Source organism: Oryx dammah, unplaced genomic scaffold (assembly GCF_014754425.2).
Source record: "Oryx dammah isolate SB20612 unplaced genomic scaffold, SCBI_Odam_1.1 HiC_scaffold_3, whole genome shotgun sequence".
NCBI lineage: Eukaryota > Metazoa > Chordata > Mammalia > Artiodactyla > Bovidae > Oryx > Oryx dammah.
This window is the reverse complement of record NW_024070187.1, coordinates 78,594,571-78,609,367: the sequence shown is the minus strand read 5'-3', so window position 1 is coordinate 78,609,367 and position 14,797 is coordinate 78,594,571. Positions and strand designations below refer to the sequence as shown.

Genomic DNA, 14,797 nt, shown 5'->3' with positions numbered 1-14,797 from the left:
TATGGTTTTTCCAGTAGTCAGGTACAGATGTGAGAGATGGACAATAAAGAAGGCTGAGTACCAAAGAATTGAATCTTTTAAACAGTGGTGCTGGAGAAGACTCTTCAGAGTCACTTGGACTGTGAGCAGATCCAGTCAGGCCATCCTAAAGTAAATCAGTCCTGAATATTCATTGGAAGGAATGATGCTGAAATGGAAACTCCAGTACATTGGCTCATTGATGCAGAGTGCTCTCATTTGAAAAGACCCTGATGCTGAGAAAGACTGAAGACTGGAGGAGAAGGGGATGACAGAGGATGAGATGGTTGGATGGCATCACTGACTCAATGGATATGAGTCTGAGTAAACTGAGTTGGTGATGGACAGAGAGGCCTGATGTGCTGCAGTCCATGGGGTCACAAAAAGTCAGACACAACTGAACGACTAAACTGAACTGAACATATATATGTATAATTTGTGCAGCCAACATATGGGTAAAACATTAATTTATCAGTAAATTTTATTTAAAATGGTCTCCCCTGGTGGCTCAGAGGTTAAAGCATCTGCCTGGAATGCAGGAGACCCAGGTTCGATCCCTGGGTCAGGAAGATCCCCTGGAGAAGGAAATGGCAACCCACTCCAGTACTCTTGCCTGGAGAATCCCATGGAGAGAGGAGCCTGATAGGCTACAGTCCATGGGGTAGCAAAGAGTCGGACACGACTGAGCGACTTCACTTCACTTCACTTCACTTCACTTTTATTTAAAAACTGGGATCTAAGTTAATCATTCAGTGAAATATTATCTCATTTATTCTGTTCAGGCTTGACCCATTAGTATTCTATTTTATGTTACAGCATTTTCTTTTTACCCTCTATGTAATAAAAATTCAGAGATACTTCTCTTAATCACAATAAGTCTATGTACTCAACTATGTGAAGAACACTTTAAGCCCTATGAAGAAAATAAGTGGTATATTGGAGAACAAATGATATTCTGTTATGTATTGAGCATATTTTAATGTACTTGAGGCAGTTTGTTTTGTTTTTCCCCTTAAGTGTTAATTGTCCTCTTTTCTTGTGTGATTAGTATCATTAGGTGAAAATATATTTACATAGTGCTTAAGCTATGAATTTATTTTCTAGAAAGAGTTGAGGAAGGTGGAAGAAATTTATGTAACAAACTAAAAGTCAAGAAATTTCTGGATTTTAGTGCTGTGAGGCCACTAGTTATGTCAACTCCAATGTGAGAGGCCTGTTATAGTTGTATAACCCAGGGCCCTGGACATACTACATCCATGTTTTACAGAAACTAATTCTTTACCTGTTTTAGGAATTCTATTATAAAATGCCTTGCCTAAAGGATTGAGAGATTGAGTTTTCAATGTAATAGATACTGGAGTACTTGGATAAACATATTTGTTATAACATTTTAAAAGGAAATAGAAGTTATAGGTTTCAACATACTGAACTAAATGCTCTAATAAAATGAGAGGTTGAGAGATAAATAAAAACTATGGAAGGGAAAATGCAAAAGAGAATGTGATAATGCAAATATTGCACAGTACAAAACTGACGGGCAAAGTATATTGATGTATGAAGCTTGGAAAATGTTTGTGAGCTTGGAACTTTGAAGACAATTATTTAGAATTTATAGTTTGGCCTTTAATAGTGATAGTGTCAAAATAAAACTTTAAAGCTTTCTTTCTGCCTGGTGAGTATGATAAAAAACACCAATTCTAAAATAAATTTATGACTGTGCAGCATTTCTGATATATCTTCCTACTTAATGTTTCCTTGGATGCAATGTTATTTTGAAAACTCAAATGAAGGCTCACAAAGTGATAAAAATGTCAACTGTTTTTCTGAACAAACATTTTTAAAAAGAAAATTTATATTCTGGAAGTAGTCATTTACTTTTCACAACTGATATTGTTATTTTGCTTAAATATTATAAATTATTTTAATTCTCTGGAGTATCTATTGTTTTCAAATAGTTTTAGTTTTATTTGTGTTTGTTTCTGGAAGTATTGTATAAAAATCTAGTTTATTGTTGTTGTCAAGAACTTAGACCTATAATTCAATGTATTTTCACGTGAGTGAGTAAAGCAGTAGAGACATTTTAAAATAAACTTTTATTGAATATTTGTGAATTAAACAGTGAACTTTAATTTGTTGAATATATATATTCTTGGTTTCTCATCATCAGATCTACTTGCTTTGGAATATTGTGCTATAAATGCAATTTAATTAAACAGAAAGCAATATTGAAATCATTTTTTAATGACACAAACTTTATCTCATCCTGTATGAAACTTTACATCAAAAACTTTGTGAATATTTTTACCATTAGTTCAAAGAACAGTAACTTTCCTACAGTTAAATTTCCAAAAGCAATGTACATTTTAAGAACCTACAGCTAATATTCATAATGTATGGAGGCATGTGAGAGCTATGATATTACATCTATTGCAATTATTTCTTATATTTATAGACTATGCTCTCATCTTAAATAGCAGATAGGTTCTAAACAGTATATTTTGAATTCTCTTTGCTATGTATTTCTTTCAAGGTAAGGTTTATGTGGGTTATCAACTGCATAGGAGGGTATTACAAAGTTAAACTTTACTTACAGAAAAGTTATGTTTCACTGACTATGAATGATAAAAGTGAAATTGGAATACATTATGAGCAATAGAGCTCACTCAGTCTTCATAATAAGGTAAAGTTTCCTCACAGGGCTGCATACTTCTTCCCTTATGTATTTTGTATACTCAACTTTCTAGGTGGTAAGAAAAATAAAGCTTGAAAGGATTGTATAATTGAGCTTTCTGCTATAATTATATGGAGAAGGTGATGGCACCCCACTCTAGTACTCTTGCCTGGAAAACCCCATGGACAGAGGAGTCTGGTAGGCTGCAGTCCATGGGGTCACTACAAGTCAGATACCACTGAATGACTTCACTTTCATTTTTCACTTTCATCCATTGGAGAAGGAAATGGCAACCCACTCCAGTGTTCTTGCTTGGAGAATCCCAGGGACGAGGGAGCCTGGTGGGCTGCCATCTATGGGGTCGCACAGAGTCGGACACGACTGAAGCAACTTAGCAGCAGCAGCAGCTATAATTATATAACTGACCTTTCTTAATTTCTTATTTCACTATGATTAGTAAACATTCTTTTATTGATAATTTCTATATCTCTCTAATTATTGTGCCATTTTGCTTCTTTTCTACATTATAGTTGACAAACCATCATTAGATAACAAGCAAAAAACCTTAGGATAGTGTAGACTAGAGCATAGACCCTAGAGACACCGTCACTAGGTCCACATGCCAGCTCTGCAACTTGTTGCTGTGCAACTTTGGATGAATAAATTTGTAGTTTGGTAACTCAGTTTTATCTGTAAAATGATTATAATGATAGTATGTTTTTCATGACTTTTTAAGAATTTAATGTGCCCATCACATAGTAAGTAAATATGTATTGTTTGAAATCATTACATTATAATCATGTTGATGCTGATTTTATGCCTCTGCAATAGAAAAAAATACCTAACTTAACAGCCACACATACTGAGATTTATTTCGAGCAAGTAGCACCTTTATGAGAATACATGTACCTAATAGAACTTGTACTATTTTCATAAAGCTTTTGTGAGGTACTTTCACATAACATAAATGAATTTTGGTAAACACAAAACCCTTAGAGACTTTGTAGTGTTGTTGTTCAGCCCCTAAGTCATGTCTGACTTTTTGCAACCTCATGGCTTGTAGCATGCCAGACAATGGCAACCCACTCCAGTACTCTTGCCTGGAAAATCCCATGGCCGGAGGAGCCTAGTAGCCTGCAGTCCTTGGGGTCGGTAAGAGTCGGACACGACTGAGTGTTTTCACTTTCACTTTTTCCTTTCATGCATTGGAAAAGGAAATGGCAACCCACTCGGGTGTTCTTGGCTGGAGAATCCCAGGGACGGGGGAGCCTGGTGGGCTGCCGTCTATGGGGTTGCACAGAGTCGGACACGACTGAAGCGACCTAGCAACAGTAGCAGCAGCAGACACTTCTGTACCCCACTGTCTCCTGAAAATTGTTCAAATTCATGTCCATTGACTCAGTGATGGTATCTAACCATCTCATCATCTGCCGACCCCTTCTCCTTTGCCTTCAATCTGTTCCAGCATCAGGGTCTTTTCCAATGTGTCAGCTCTTCTCATCAGGTGCCCAAAGTATTGAAGCTTCAGCTTCAGCATCAGTCCTTCCAATCAATAGTCAAGGTTTATTTCCTTTAGGATTGACTGGTTTGATCTCCTTGCTGTCCAAGGGACTCTCAAGTCTTCTCCAGCACCATAATCGATTCTTCAGTGTTCAGCCTTCTTTATGGTCCAACTCTCACATCCATACAGAACTACTAGAAAAACCATAGCTTTGACTATGGACCTTTTTCAGCAAAGTAATGTCTTTATTTTAAAAAACATTGTCTAGATTTGCCACAATTTTCCTTCCAAAGAGCAAGCATCTTTTAACTTCATGACTGTTGTCACCATCCACAGTGATTTTGGAACTCTAGGAAAGAAAATCTGTCACTGCTTCCACTTTTTCCCTTCTATTTGCATGAAGTGATGGGACTGGATGCCATGATCTTCATTTTTTGAATGTTGAATTTCAAACCAACATTGAGAGCTTTTTCACTCTCCCCTTTATTAAGAGGCTCTTTAGTTCCTCTTCACTTTTTGCCATTACAGTGGTGTCATCCATATATCTGAGGTTGTTGATATTTCTTCCAGCAATCTTGATTCAGTTTTTTATTCATCCAGCCTGGCGTTTCACATGAGGAATTCTGCATCGAAATTAAATAAGCAAGATGACAATATACAACCTTATCATACTACTTTCCCAATTTGGGACTAGTCAGTTGTCCCATGTCTGGTTCTATTATAACTGTTTCTTCTTGACTCAAATACAGGTTTCTCAGGAGACAGGTAAGGTGGTCTGGTATTCCCATCTCTTCAAGAAGTTTACACAGTTTATTATGATGCACTATCAATGGCTTTAGTGTAGTCAATGAAGCAGAAGTAAATATTTTTCTGGAAACCCTTTGCTTTCTCCATAATCCGACAAAAGTTGACAATTTGAGAGAGTCATAAAACACTACATAATCAAATTTTACAACATCTCATCACTGCTGAAATTCCCTTATGTTTCTTTTCATCCCTCATTCTTAACTTAGACAACTAATGATGTGCAAAAATGACATTTCATACATAAGACATTATACTCTATTAGTATTTTTTGTCTTGATTCTATTTTCTAGCACAACATTTTGGGGATTTATATTTTCTGTTTAATATACTTCATTCACTGTTTCCCTAAGAAGTTTCCAATTGTATGGATATATTACTTTTTGTTAATCTATTCATCACTTGGTGAACATTGGGTGCTTCTGGGTTGGAGTCACTCGGCCTATGGACTTTTTAAGAATATATGTTTTTTTATTTATCTTGTGCAGATACATAGAAATTGCATTGCTGGATCATTAGTAGAATATATTTATGTGAAAATTTGCTGAATTATTTTCCTCTGTGTCTCTAATATTTTGCATTTCTCCAATAGTGAATGAGTGTTCAGTAGGTAACAGTCCTTTAAAGTGGTATCTTTCTTTTTTCTTTTCTTTTGAGATAACATTGATTTATGACATCATTTTTTTTGACTTCTACATTATATTTTAATTTCTGTTTACACTATGTTATGCTCACCACCAAAATGATTTCTCTTTGTGACTATACTGTTGACTCCTCCTTTCACTCTTCTAACCTCTATTCTGTTCTCTGTATCTATGTTTTTGTTTGGTTTGGCTGGTTCATTTATTCATTTACTTATTTTAATATTTTGTGCATTAGTGATATCATATAGTTTGCTTTTCTCTGTCTAACTTATTTCATTTAGTATTATATCCTCAAGATCCATCCATATTGTTGCCAGTTGCACAATTTTATATTTTCTTGGCTAAGAAGTATTCCATTGTGTGTGTTTATAAAATCTTCACATAATCTTCTTTATACATTTTTCTGCCAAGGGAAACTTAGGTTGTTTTTATGATTTAACTGTTATAAATAATGCTGCAATAAACATAGGGTTGCATACATCTTTTTGAATTGGTAATTTTATATTCTTCAGCTCACTACCCAGAAGTGGAATCATTGGATTGTATATGATACTAGTGTTATTCTTAATATTTTGAGAGTCTCCAAACTGTTTTCCATAGTGTTTGCACCAGTTTACATTGCCACCAGTGTTTTGTTTTTTTTTTTTCCTCCACATCTTATCCAGTACTTCTTATTAGTTATCTTTTAAATAAGACAGACTCTGAAAGATGTGAGGTGATATTGTGGTTTTGACTTGCATTTCCATAATAATTAGTGATGTTAAACATCTTTTCATGTGCCTATTGGGTATCTTATATGTTTTTGTTGGGGAAGAGTATCTATTCAGATCATGCTATTGTGACAATTTTATTGAAAACCTAATGTGTTCACTGGCAAATGCTGATGTCTCCTTGGCAGGCTGTATACTCAAATCTTTCCCTCTTCAGTTAAATTTTCTTTGTTTCTAAGAGGTTTTTCACTGAGGTTTCCAGTCTCCTGCCTAATACATCCTTAGATTTTGGCAAAGGTATATTTTCCACTTCAAAATTATTCTGTCATAAGTGGTATTATCCCCTTTAGTTTTTGTTGCTTCCATACTTCCCTAAGATTTGTTGCTTAAATGATTTTATATTATATTCACTTTTCTACATTTTTTTTTCCAGTGGAATGTATTGTGTACTATAAACTACTTTATCTACTTTGGAAATAAAACAATCTCATCAGGTTAATCTTAAGTTGGTTAATAGAGCTCATATGATAAGATCTCTTATACTACCATTTTTTTTTCCTATAGAAATATATTTTATTCATCTCCATGGTGATTTTAATAGAGTTTCAAGGAGAATAATATGTAAACTCATGTGCTAGAAACATAATCTTTAAGAGCCATCAATAACATTTAATACTTAATTAAGGAATAAATTTCATACTGTGAGTCCTTATGCTAAATGTAGAGTATAAAATTTCACATTAGAATTAATCTGTGATTAATTGTTCTATGTGAACAAGTCAGTGTAATTAAAGAACAGGGCCACATGAAAGTAATGTTTCAATTTATAACACCATTTTAACTTTATTCTTCAAAATAGCTAATATGTCTTACTAATCTGGGATAGTATATTGAAAAGCAGAGACATTACTTTGCCAACAAAGGTTCGTCTGGTCAAGGCTATGGTTTTTCCAGTGGTCATGTATGGATGTGAAATTTGGACTGTGAAGAAAGCTGAGCACCAAAGAATTGATGATGTTGAACTGTGGGGTTGGAGAAGACTCTTGAGAGCCCCTTGGACTGCAAGGATGTCCAACCACTCCATTTTAAAGGAGATCAGTCCTGGGTGTTCTTTGGAAGGAATGATGCTAAAGCTGAAACTTCAGTATTTTGGCCACCTCATGCAAAGAGTTGATTCATGGGAAAAGACTCTGATGCTGGGAGGGACTGGGGGCAGGACGAGAAGGGGTGACAGAGGATGAGATGACTAGATGGCATCACTGACTAGATGGACTTGAGTTTGGGTGAACTCCAGGAGTTGGTGAAGGACAGGGAGGCCTGGTGTGCTGCAGTTGATGGGGTCACAAAAAGTCAGACATGGCTGAGTGACTGAACTGAACTGAACTGAACTGAACTGAATCAGGGTTCACAGCAGGAAATATTATATTAATCAATTTTATAATAATGTAAGCTTAAAATAAATATGGGCCATCAACATGGATATTAATATTGATCTGTCTTTTAATTTTCTCTAGATATGTCTCTGCCATTTTTAATGGCTAAGAGAAAAGACATTTTAGTCACTATTAGTTTTATTATTGACTTTCTGAAATTAACTTCAGTCTAATATTGAAGTTCTGATAAATGTAGCTTAATATGCTCTAAATTACAAACACACATTTTATTAAACATAAGGTATCAATAATTTCATGAGCATGAGATTTTCTACTTTTAAATTAATTCAAATGGGCAATAAATTGACTCAAAATATTTTATTTGATTATATAACTTATTCTGTTTTATATATTTTTATAAAAGTTGCTAATTATTAAAGACTCTGAAAGTGCCAGAAAGATGAAGGTTTTATTCTAGTGCCAATCTTCCCAAATTTAATATTCAAAAGCTTTCTTCTCTTCTTTTTTATTTTGGATATACTCTAGTGCTGTGACTTCAATTTCACTGAATCTTTAATTCTGCAAAGCCTAATTGTCTGTAAAATTTAGTCATTTATTTTTTTATTTTAAATATGTATTTCATCTCTAGAAGTCCCATTGGGTCTTTTTCATTTCTTCTCAGATTTCCCAGGTGGCACAGTGGTCAAGAATCCACCTTCCAATGCAGGAGATGCAAGAGACATGGGTTCTACCAGCAGGTCAGGAAGATCCCCTGGAGAAGGAATGGCAACCTAGTCCAGTATTTTGCTGGGATAATCCCCTGGACAGAGAAGCCTAGTAGGATACACAGTCCATGGGATTCCAAAGAGTCAGATATGACTGAGTGACTGAACACACACACACACACTCACATCTCTTTTCATCATGATCGTGTCTTCTCTTTTACCTTAAAGCTATGAAATGTAATTATTGTAACAGCTTTAACAGCCTTGTCAGATAATTCTAATATTTCTGTCATTTAAATGTTCCTATTGATGGAATTTTCTCCATGTTACAGGTTGAATTTCATAGTTTTGTGTCTTCTTTTTGTACACCAGCTAGTTTTTAAATTATGAACACAACATTTTGAATTTTATGTTGTCAGAAGTTATTTTTTTAACCTTTAAATAATGCTGGCTTTTATTGTTCTCAGGCACATTCAGATTTATTTAGAATCTGTGTAAATCTTTTGATGCTTACTTTTAAACATGGTTTGTGCAGAAGGCTCTAGCACACAATTCAACAAATAAAATAAATGGCTCCAATGAACACATGAAAAGATCTTCAACATCTTACACCTAACATTAGTCATTATGGAAATGCAAATCAAAACAATGAGATGCCATTTCATACCCACTGGGATAGCTAAAATCACAAAAACAGTACAAGTGTTAGTGAGAATGTGGTGAAATGGGAAATCTCACACATTGCCCCCAAGACTGTAAAATTGTGTAACCACTTCAGAAGAGTTTGGCAGTTCCTCAAAGTTTAAAGAGTTATCGTATGACCCACAATCCTACTGCTAGGCAGGTTTCTGGTGGCTCAGAGGTTAAAGTGTCTGCCTGTAAGGCAGGAGACCAGGGTTCAATCCCTGGGTCGGGAAGATCCCTTGGAGAAGGAAATAGCAACCCACTCCAGTATTCTTGCCTGGAGAATCCCATGGATGGAGGAACCTGGTAGGTTACAGTCCACGGGGTCGCAATTAGTCGGACACGACTGAGCGAATTCACTCACTCACTCACTGTGCCCAACAACCTGTAGACCAGGGAATATTCTCAGAGGAAATATTCTCAGAAATCTTTATGGCACTCATGTATTTTGATGTTTTTCCACCTGGCTTGTTGCAACTAGATGGGGAAACAGTGGTCCATATAGTCAAGGCGATTGTTTTTCAGTGGTCGTATATGGATGTGAGAGTTGGACTGTGATGAAAGTTGAGCACTGAAGAATTGATACTTTTGAACTGTGATTTTGGAGAAGATTCTTGAGAGTCCTTTGGACTGCAAAGGAGATCCAACCAGTCAATTCTGAAGGAGATCAGCCCGGGGTGTTCTTTGGAAGGAATGATGCTAAAGCTGAAACTCCAGTACTTTGGCCACCTCATGAAAAGAGTTGGCTCATGGGTAAAGACTCTGATGCTGGGAGGGATTGGGGGCAGGATGAGAAGGGGACCACAGAGGATGAGATGGCTGGATGGCATCACCGACTCAATGGACATGAGTTTGAGTGAACTCCAGGAGTTGGTGATGGAAAGGGAGGCCTGGTGTGCTGCAATTCATGGGGTCGCAAAGAGTCAGACATGACTGAGCAACTGACTATTGCAACTAAATTATTCCCTATGTGAGCACCAGGGATATTTCTGCTATTTCTTTCTAGTAATGCTCTCTTTGACTTCAGGTGGTTTCTTTCCTACATGTGTGGATCAGTAACAGCCAAATATTTAAGTGGACATTTCTGCAGACCTCTGAAATGAATACTTCATCTCTATCTCTCTTTTTCTCTCTCCCTATTCCCCCCTCCCCTCTCTTTTTTTCCAATACTGCACCCTGCAAATTCTGAGCTAGGTTTCACTGTACTATGAAATTTATCTGCTCAGTTAAGGTTTGTTGTGGTCTTGCTCTCTATGTTGCTGCTCCAAAAGTTTTTATAGTCATTAAGTCAATAGCAGGCCTTCTTGCTGGTTCCCAATTTCCCAGAGAGCATTGTTCTGTGTTGAGAAACATCTCTTTACATATTTTGTCCAGTGTTCTAATTTCCATATAGTGTGGGTTAAATATAGTCCCTGTTACTTTATTCTGACTATATCAAAACTCCTAGAAAAGCTTTTTAACTCATCAAAATTTGTCTTAGCCACACAAAATTGAAAATGAGTGAATTTAATAATTTGTTTAAAAACTGAAATTTATGATTTAACTTAATAAAAATGAAAAAATAACCATATCAGAAATATAAAATTTATCTGATTTTTAAATTTTTTTAAATTTTATTTTTACTTTATTTTACTTTACATTACTGTATTGGTTTTGCCATACATTGACATGAATCCACCATGGGTGTATATAAGCTCCCAATCCTGAATCCCCCTCCCACCTCCCACCCCATATCATCTCTCTGGATCATCCCCATGCACCAGCCCCAAGCATCCTGTATCCTGTATCGAACTTAGACTGGCACTTCGTTTCTTACATGATAGTATACATGTCTCAATGTCATTCTCCCAAATCATCCCACCCTCTCCCTCTCCCTCAGAGTCCAAAGTCCGTTCTATACATCTGTGTCTCTTTTGCTGTCTCACAAACAGGGTCATCATTACCATCTTTCTAAATTCCATATATATGTGTCAGTATACTGTATTGGTGTTTTTCTTTCTGACTTACTTCACTCTGTATAATCGTCTCAAGTTTCATCCATCTCATTAGAACTGATTCAAATGTATTCTTTTTAATGGCTGAGTAATACTCCATTGTGTATATGTACCACAGCTTTCTTATCCATTCATCTGCAGATGGACATCTAGGTTGTTTCCATGTCCTGGCTATTATAAACAGTGCTGCAGTGAACATTGGGGTACATGTGTCTCTTTCTATTCTGGTTTCCTCGGTGTGTATACCCAGCAGTGGGATTGCTGGGTCATAAGGCAGCTCTATTTGCAATTTTTTACGGAATCTCCACACTGTTTTCCATAGTGGCTGTACTAGTTTGCATTCCCACCAACAGTGTAAGAGGGTTCCCTTTTCTCCACATCCTTTCCAGCATTTATTACTTATAGACTTTTGGATTGCAGCCATTCTGACTGGTGTGAAATGGTACCTCATTGTGGTCTTGATTTGCATTTCTCTGATAATGTGTGATGTTGAGCATCTTTTCATGTGTTTGTTATCCATCCGCGTGTCTTCTTTGCAGAAATGCTTATTTAGTTCTTTGGCCCATTTTTTGATTGGGTCATTTATTTTTCTGGACTTGAGCTGCATAAGTTGCTTGTATATTTTTGAGATTAGTTGTTTGTCAGTTGCTTCATTTGCTATTGTTTTCTCCCATTCAGAAGGCTGTCTTTTCACCTTACCTATAGTTTCCTTTGTTGTGCAGAACCTTTTAAGTTAAATTAGATCCCATTTGTTTATTTTTGCTTTTATTTCCAGTATTCTGGGAGGTGGATCATAGAGGATCCTGCTGTGATTTATGTCATAGAGTGTTTTGCCTATGTTCTCCTCTACGAGTTTTATAGTTTCTGGCCTTACGTTTAGATCTTTAATCCATTTTGAGTTTATTTTTGTGTGTGGTGTTAGAAAATGATCTAGTTTCATTCTCTTACAAGTGGTTGACCAGTTTTCCCAGCACCACTTGTTAAAGAGATTGTCTTAATCCACTGTATATTCTTGCCTCCTTTGTCAAAGATAAGGTGTCCATAGGTGTGTGGATTTATCTCTGGGCTTTCTATTTTGTTCCATTGATCTATATTTCTGTCTTTGTGCCAGTACCATACTGTCTTAATGACTGTAGCTTTTTAGTATAGCCTGAAGTCAGGCAAGTTGATTCCTCCAGTTCCATTCTTCTTTCTCAAGATTGTTTTGGCTATTCTAAGTTTTTTTTGTATTTCCATACAAATCTTGAAATTATTTGTTCTAGTTCTCTGAAAAATACCGCTGGTAGCTTGATAGGGATTGCATTGAATCTGTAGATTGCTTTGGGTAGTATACTCATTTTCACTATATTGATTCTTCTGATCCATGTACATGTTATATTTCTCCATCTATTAGTTTCCTCTTTGATTTCTTTCATTAGTGTTTTATAGTTTTAGATATATAGGTCTTTAGTTTCTTTAGGCAGGTATATTCCTAAGTATTTTATTCTTTTCTTTGCAATGGTGAATGGAATTGTTTCCTTAATTTCTTTTTCTACTTTCTCATTATTAGTGTATAGGAATGCAAGGGATTTCTTCTGAGTGTTGATTTTATATCCTGCAACTTTACTATATTCATTGACTAGCTTTAGTAATTTTCTGGTGGAGTCTTTAGGATTTTCTATGTAGAGGAGCATGTCATCTGCAAATGGACACATACAGACTGAAAGTGAAAGGCTGGAAAAAGATATGCCACGCAAATAGAGACCAAAAGAAAGCAGGAGTAGCAATACTCATCTCCGATAAAGTAGACTTTAAAACAAAGGCTGTGAAAAGAGACAAAGAAGGCCACTACATAATGATCGAAGGATCAATCCAAGAAGAAGATATAACAATTATAAATATATATGCACCCAACATAGGAGCACCACAATATGTAAGACAAATGCTAACAAGCATGAAAGGGGAAATTAACAATAACACAATAATAGTGGGAGACTTTAATACCCCACTCACACCTATGGACAGATCAACTAAACAGAAAATTAACAAAGAAACACAAACTTTAAATGATACAATAGACCAGTTAGACCTAATTGATATCTACAGGACATTTTACCCCAAAACAATGAATTTTACCTTTTTTCTCGAGTGCTCACGGAAACTTCTCCAGGATAGATCACATCCTGGGCCATAAATATAACCTTGATAAATTCAAAAAAACCGAAATCATTCCAAGCATCTTTTCTGACTATAATGCACTAAGATTAGATCTCAATTACAGAAGAAAAACTATTAAAAATCCCAACATATGGAGGCTGAACAACACGCTTCTGAATAACCAACAAATCACAGAAGAAATCAAAAAAGAAATCAAATTATGCATAGAAATGAATGAAAATGAAAACAAAACAACCCAAAACCTGTGGGACACTATAAAAGCAGTACTTAGAGGAAAGTTCATAGCAATACAGGCATACCTCAAGAGACAAGAAAAAAGTCAAATAAATAACCTAACTCTACACCTAAAGCAACTAAAAAAGGAAGAAATGGAGAACCCCAGAGTTAGTAGAAGGAAAGAAATCTTAAAAATTAGGGCAGAAATAAATGCAAAAGAAACAAAAGAGACCATAGCAAAAATCAACAAAGCCAAAAGCTGGTTCTTTGAAAGGATAAATAAAATTGACAAACCATTAGCTAGGCTCATCAAGAAACAAAGGGAGAAGAATAAAATCAATAAAATTAGAAATGAAAATGGAGAGATCACAACAGACAACACAGAAATACAAAGGATCATAAGAGACTACTATCAGCAATTATATGCCAATAAAATGGACAATGTGGAAGAAATGGACAAAATCTTAGAAAAGTACAACTTTCCAAAACTGAACCAGGAAGAAATAGAAAATCTTAACAGACCCATCACAAGCATGGAAATTGAAATTGTAATCAGAAATCTTCCAGCAAACCAAAGCCCAGGTCCAGACGGCTTCACAGCTGAGTTCTACCAAAAATTTCGAGAAGAACTAACACCTATCCTACTGAAACTCTTCCAGAAAATTGCAGAGGAAGGTAAACTTCCAAACTCATTCTATGAGGCCACCATCACCCTAACACCAAAACCTGAAAAAGATGCCACACACAAAAAAAGAAAGAAAACTACAGGCCAATATCACTGATGAACAGAGATGCAAAAATCCTTAAAATTCTAGCAATCAAAATCCAACAACACATTAAAAAGCTCATACACCATGACCAAGTGGGCTTTATCCCAGGGCTGCAAGGATTCTTCAATATCCACAAATCAATCAATGTAATTCACCACATTAACAAATTGAAAAATAAAAGCCATATGATTATCTCAATAGATGCAGAGAAAGCCTTTGACAAAATTCATCATCCATTTATGATAAAAACTCTTCAGAAAGCAGGAATAGAAGGAACATACCTCAAAATAATAAAAGCTATATATGACAAACCCACAGCAAACATTATCCTCAATGGTGAAAAATTGAAAGCATTTCCCCTAAAGTCAGGAATAAGACAAGGGTGCCCACTTTCACCGCTACTATTCAACATAGTTCTGGAAGTTTGGGCCACAGCAATCAGAGCAGAAAAAGAAATAAAAGGAATCCAAATTGGAAAAGAAGTAAAATTCTCACTGTTTGCAGATGACATGATCCGCTATCTGATTTTT

The 14,797-nt window shown here is 35.7% G+C and overlaps 1 non-coding gene across 1 annotated transcript; it reads left to right on the top strand.

Moving 5' to 3' along the window:
* The first annotated feature begins 514 nt into the window (after positions 1–514).
* On the top strand, positions 515–588 carry TRNAS-GGA. The gene has a single exon. It is a non-coding gene; the product is annotated as a tRNA-Ser (tRNA).
* The last annotated feature ends 14,209 nt before the right edge of the window (positions 589–14,797 follow it).